General features: G+C 32.8%; 1 pseudogene; it reads left to right on the plus strand.

The window, feature by feature from the left end:
• Positions 1–3378: 3378 nt before the first annotated feature.
• Positions 3379–6218, plus strand: LOC18427983 (expansin-A8 pseudogene; annotated as a pseudogene).
• The last annotated feature ends 326 nt before the right edge of the window (positions 6219–6544 follow it).

The following is a 6544-nucleotide window of genomic DNA, read 5'->3' on the forward strand; positions in this document are numbered from 1 at the left end:
TCCAAGAAAGAGAGGGAGAGCGGGGAACGTTCTTGATTTTAGAGAGAGAAAAAAAAAAAGGATATTGATTTTTTTTTGGATTTTATTTATAAGAGAAATTGGGGATAAGATCTAAAGAGAGAGCCCTTATTACAATTTTCATCATCTAGTTGCCTCTTCAATTCCTTTACTTTTTGGGTACGTTCTTCCTCAAGACTTTCTTTATTTTTTTGGGTATCTTATTCTTCTATGTTATGTGGCGATGCTTCCATCTCTCTCTTATTACAATTTTCATCATCTAGTTGCCTCTTCAATTCCTTTACTTTTTGGGTACGTTCTTCCTCAAGACTTTCTTTATTTTTTTGGGTATCTTATTCTTCTATGTTATGTGGCGATGCTTCCATCTCTCTCTGCATTGGTTACTTTTGTCCTCTATCTGTTTGCTTCTCTTGCTCTCTTTTTGTATTGCTTTTCTCAACTCTTTTTGGTTTTTACCTCTTCATTCTTGGTATTGTAGTATACAGTTTGAAAACCAAGTAATTTCTCTCTCTCCATCCCTGTCAAAGACTTCTTTCTCTTACTTTCTCTCTCTGCAATAGAATTCTTTCGTCATCCTTAAAGTTTTTTAGAACCTGAGGAGAGATTTTAAATGGAAATTCTTATATGAGGAGAGATATTTAACGAATGGTTTTTCTTGTTTATTTTCTATTTTGTTTTTGTGAGTTTTTGGATGGAAGCGAATGTTGAGATCAAGTAATTTGATTATGAGTTTGTTTGGTTGATTTCTTTAGCTTGATTTTAGTTGGTTATTGAATAAAAAGTGATCCTTTTCGTAGTAATATGAATATATTTTCTTCGATTGTTTCTTTCATTGGTTATTGAGTTACAGTGAGTTTGGTTGGGTGATTCCTAGTTTTCTCAAATCATCAATTACATAATAAGAATTAAATGAAATGATAGTTTTTAGCTATAATGTAGTCACTGCTTTATTGGATTCGATCTTAAATGGCTGAATTACTTTTTTATTTTTATTTTTACATCTGCAGTTTTTCTTTATCAAAAAGGTATTGAAGAAAGTAATTTGCGTCATGGAGAAAGGGAAGGGCGTGTTTTACTCGGATCCTCACGTACATGGTTTAAACCTTCTAGCAGACGTTGTCGAGAATGCGGCTAAAAGTTTATTAGCATCAAAGATCTTGACTGCTAGTGATTTGGAGAGGCACCTTAACAGACTCTTCTTACCCAAGAACCAAGTGACCGAGAATGTTGCGAAGATCTTGAGCGCTGAGGAATGGGATGGTGTGAACTATCATAAAAAGGAAATAGTGGTGAGGACCTGGGTTGGAGGGATAGAGGAGATCCCATCCATTTCAAATATTGGAATTCTTGCGGAGCCTACCTCTTCGGCAGCAAGAACTGGTTCAATTTGGCACAGAAACATGCCCTGCAAATTGGAGACCAATTGAATACAGATAAAGTAGTGACAAATTTGTTAGACATTGGCCGCTTCCAATATCTCAATTTAATTTTTAAAATACTTTACCATCTCGCAATAATTTTTTAAAAAAATACATGACCATTTACTATTTTAAGTATAAATTAACGATATGTAAAGGATGTCATTAATATAGTTCACTCAATGTTTATGGCCACTATCAATTCACACTATTAAGTTATTATTCTTTGAGGCATGACACGCATGGTATAGTCATGCTATCTATACACATGAATTTCAATATTTACTAGGAATGTCTACAAAGAGATCATTTATCTTTTGTGACTAGAGGTCACAATCATTCTCAACTATTGGATGCCTAATTGGATGGTTTGAGGTGAGTTATGAAGTGAATTTTTTTTAAAAAATTTGTATTTAATCAATGACAATCGTACGACCGCACTTTTTAAAACTTAAAAGACAAGAATGATTGTGCGTACAAAACTCTTTGTAGACATTTCCATATTAAATCGCTAAAATCGGATCTCATTTAAATAGGTGTGAAATTTTTATTAAAAAATGTTGTTTTCTGTACATAAAACTACTAATTTAAGAATGAATTAAGACCCCAAAACTTTATTTAAATATTTTATATTTGGTTTACAAATCTTTTTTTTTTAAGTTGGTTGAGTCGGTCAAGCCAAGTTACACTAAGTCGGTCGGACTCAGAACATGTGGGTGACAGGTTCGGCCCACTGGTCAATTTTTATAGCATTCGTATGAACACATTATCAAACTCAGTCTTAAACATAAATATATTTGATTATTGGCTTGTAATTTCATGCAATGGTTGTATAGTAATATAATGCAACAATCTTCAAAAATCATATTAGGGCCATTTTTTTTATCCAAATTTTATAATGTACACACTTTTCATTTTAATGAACAACCACAAAAAAAAAAAATTTGAAAAAGCAACATAGAAAGTATTTTTTTAGCTCAATTAACATAAGCCGTCCATTTTGATGAGATGCTTACATCTAGGCATTGGAATTATCTTTTTTCTTTCCAATTTTTTTATATAACTTTATTATCATTAGATTAACAATATTAAAAAAGAAAAAAATAATTTTCAATTCATAAAGGCCTACATCTTGAATTCATCAAATTTACGGTCTAGATTAATTGTTAGAGAGGACTCACTTTGACCATATATAGGATGCAAATTAATTAAGTTTTTTTAGATTGATTATTCAGAAGAAAAGAGTGTGTGTAAAATTTTGGATAATATAAATACAACAAACATGATTTTCTAGAAGTGTGGTTGCATTATATTATGAGACAAACGTTGCATTAGATCATTTCCCATATTTGATGTAACATATATTATTATAATGTTTATTTATTGTAATAGACCAACTAAATATTTTACTTATAATTTTGATTTGATTTCAAAATACCCATCAAAATACACAAGACCATTGTTAAATTGGTGATAAGTTTGATGTATCTTAATAAATTTTCCAAATATTTTTTTCAATTTTTTTTTTGTAGATTTATGTATATATTATTTTCTTAGGGAGCATTAATTTGTAATAAATAATATATGATTATTAAGTGAAATTCAAAACTAACTCGCCCCCCCCCCCCCCCCCCCCCCTTCCAAAAAAAAAAAACAAGAACACATAAAATGATTATTTTGAGAGAATACCTCACTAAGCTTTTCTTCCAAGTGTAGGGAAACGAAGAATACTTCCTTATTTCTTTTAAGGAGAGAGAGAGAAAAAAAAAGAGAGAAGTGACTATTTTTTTCTTAATTCATTGGTTTCAGCCAGCTAAATGAAAATCTCTGCCATTTCTCATCTATAGATATGAATTGAAATTGAGAGAGAGAGAGATGGTGAAGGCTATTTTCATAAGAGAGAGAGAGAGAGAGAGAGATGGTGAAGGCTATTTTCATAGCAATGGCAATGGCCATTGTGTTTGGTAAGTGTGTGGTAGGTGATGTTTGGCATTCATAACACGCCACCTTCTATGGAGGACCTGATGGAATTGGAACGATGCGTGAGTATTCATGTTCATCGTGTGAACCAATGATTATTTTCATCTATTTTTTTCTTTATTTATTGCTCTTTTTCCTCTTAACAAATAGCTTTGTTAATTAGACCAGTTTGATTTACATGCTGTTTTCTTATACAAAAACTGTCATGGAGGACTCTATAGGAGCACATTGTACAAGTGTTATTCTCTCTAGTTTGATTTACATGCTTGTTTTTTTGTGGGTAAGTAATTGTACAGTTATTCTCTCTACTAAAAAAGCTGCTTCCTTTTTGTTCTTTTTCTTTTTTTTTCCTTTTTTTTTTCTGATATAGAATTTTGAGATTCACTAACCGATGAGTACTTTTATGAAATAGAAGATATATGTTTCAGTTCCTGTACACTTAAGATACGACTGTTTATTGATTTAAATATTATCATCTTGACAAGGAGGAGAATTTTTCAAGGGGTTGTATACTACTAGACCATTCATTATTTATTATTAGGGTGTGCTTTGTATAAGGTTGCAACTTTACAAAATTCAAATACGGTGCAACTCCAAAATTTATCATAAGATTAATTTTGGTGTACAAAATTTCTAGGATTATCTGAAAATCTATTTTCATCTCTAATTATTAAATTCTAACTCAAAAAATGGTTAAAATCAATAGTTCTATAAACATATGAAAATATTGAAATGGATGGTCTAGATAATGTAATGCAAGATAAACTATTTTCGAGACTCAATTTTTTTATTTTTTTTATATATTCATAAACTTGAATGTCGAGATGATCAATTAGAGGGGTTTTCAGCATTAAAACGACATATTTCGACGGACTTTTGAGGTACATCTTTAATTCTACATTTTAAGGTTGCAACCTTATGTAAATTTTTGTTTTATTTTTAATACTATGAGGTCACAATCACTTTTAGCCATTGGATGTGAAATCCAATAGATGAAAGTATGTCCCAACATTCTAGAAATTTTATTTTGGACTTTATGCCCAAATAATGATACATCCTTAACCACCTGATTTCAAACCTAACCGTCGATTATGATTGTGGCCTCCTTGTTTCAAAAGTAAATGATAACATTGCATTCATTTCCATTTTTCATATCAGACCTAGTACTGAAATATTTAACTTCTCACATCATTCTTCTGTTCTAATTTTAAACAGACCATCATTCTTTTTAGGGAAAAGTTTATATAGAGTCGAGACAAATTAGAGCATACCTCAAAATTTTCACTGTAAGAGGTTGTTTTGATGCCCAAATATCCTCAAATTGATCATCTCAACATCAAGATGCTTGGACATGATAAAAGAAAGGATTTCAAGTTTTTGAAATAGTGTATTTTGCAACGTATTTTTGGACCGTCAAGTTTAAAGATTTTCAAGTTTTCATAGATCTATCGATCTACACTACTTTTGAAGCTTTAAATTTTATAAATAACTATGAAAATACATTTTAAAGCTATCGCAATGATTTTAAGCATTGAAACCACATTTCTCGACATTAGCTGACGGTAGTCTCTTACAAACCGCACCTTTCTTTTTATCAAATTTCAAAAGTAACTCACCAAAGGACACAATCATAGTTCATAAGTTGTTGGAAATTATTGGTTGAGTGAAATTTAAATACTTGATCTATAAGGTGTGATTTGATAAATTTATGACCCTTGAGAACATGAGGATGTCTTTTAATCTGAAAATATATAACATCTTCAGTCACCAGAACTCTCATACTCTCCATTTGAGAGACCATAAACTTAGGGTCTTAACTTTTACCTTTTACTAGCTTAAAACTTTCATTTAAGATATTCACGAGGTAAATCAAAGATGACTTGAAAATTCTTAAAGTAAAAATTTTGCTTAATTATGTTCTTGGTGGTCTTCCTGGAAATCTTTTTCCTTTCATTTACGACTATGTTGACCTAGCAAGGAAACAAGAAAAAAATTGTTAGCTTGTCTACCATGAGTTGTTCAAAGCAATGTCATCATTTATCTTCACGAAGCGAAGCAAAACTTGGGTGTGTCTATTTCTCAACTCAAATATTTTTTGTTGCAGAGGGCGCTTGTGGCTATGGTGACCTTAATAAGGAAGGCTATGGCATGAACAACGTGGCGCTCAGTACTGCCCTATTCAACAATGGCCTCACCTTCGGTGCTTGCTACGAGATCCAATGCAACTCACAACAGGACCCAAAGTGGTGCCACCCTAGCTCTATCATCGTCACTGCAACCAATTTTTGCCCTCTGAACTTTGCCCTCCCTCCTGACAAGGGAGGTTGGTGCAACCCGCCTCGTGAACACTTCGATCTCTCTGAGTCTACATTCACCAGAATAGGAAAGCACGTAGCAGGCATCATCCCTGTGAACTATAGACGCGTTCCCTACGTAAACAAAACAAGGGGGAATCCAGTTCGAGATCAATGGATTCAAATATTGGACACATGTTCTAGTATACAATGTTGGTGGAGCTGGGGATCTTAGGGAGGTCGCGATCAAGGGTTCGAGAGAACAAAGGAATTGGGGCGAAAAGTGGCAGACCGGGAACGACTACTCTGGACAGAGCCTGTCGTTTCAGGTGACAACAAGCGACGGAAGAACTATGGAATCGATCGATGCGGCCCCGGCGAATTGGCAATATGGACAGACCTTGAGGGGAAACAATTTTCTTAAGAGACGTACCTGGGGGCTCTAGGGAGTTCATAGTGACACACTTTAACTTTCTTATACCCTAGAGAATTTTTATTTACAGTTTATACTTGGAAGCATAGATGGTTTCCTTTATATATGCGCAAACGTTAATAAAATTTGAGATTAAAGTTTTATGTTCTCGTTATCTATCATCGTTTATTTCCTTTACTTTTTCTTTATTCCCTAATTCAGGGTCACCGGGTCGAGTTAGACCATGTAACTTTTAATAAAGAAATTTAAATGACTTATTTAAAGGGATTGTATACAATGAGACAGCTTACTTTTTATATAAGGTGGTCACAATTATGTACATCCATCTGATGTGAAATTTGAAAGCTTAGGTATATCACAAATTTTGAGAAAATTTCTTTTAAAGTTTGAGAACGGTCAAT

Source organism: Amborella trichopoda, chromosome 10 (genome assembly GCF_054954075.1).
Source record: "Amborella trichopoda isolate Santa Cruz 75 chromosome 10, AtrichopodaSantaCruz75HAP2 v2.0, whole genome shotgun sequence".
Lineage (NCBI taxonomy): Eukaryota > Viridiplantae > Streptophyta > Magnoliopsida > Amborellales > Amborellaceae > Amborella > Amborella trichopoda.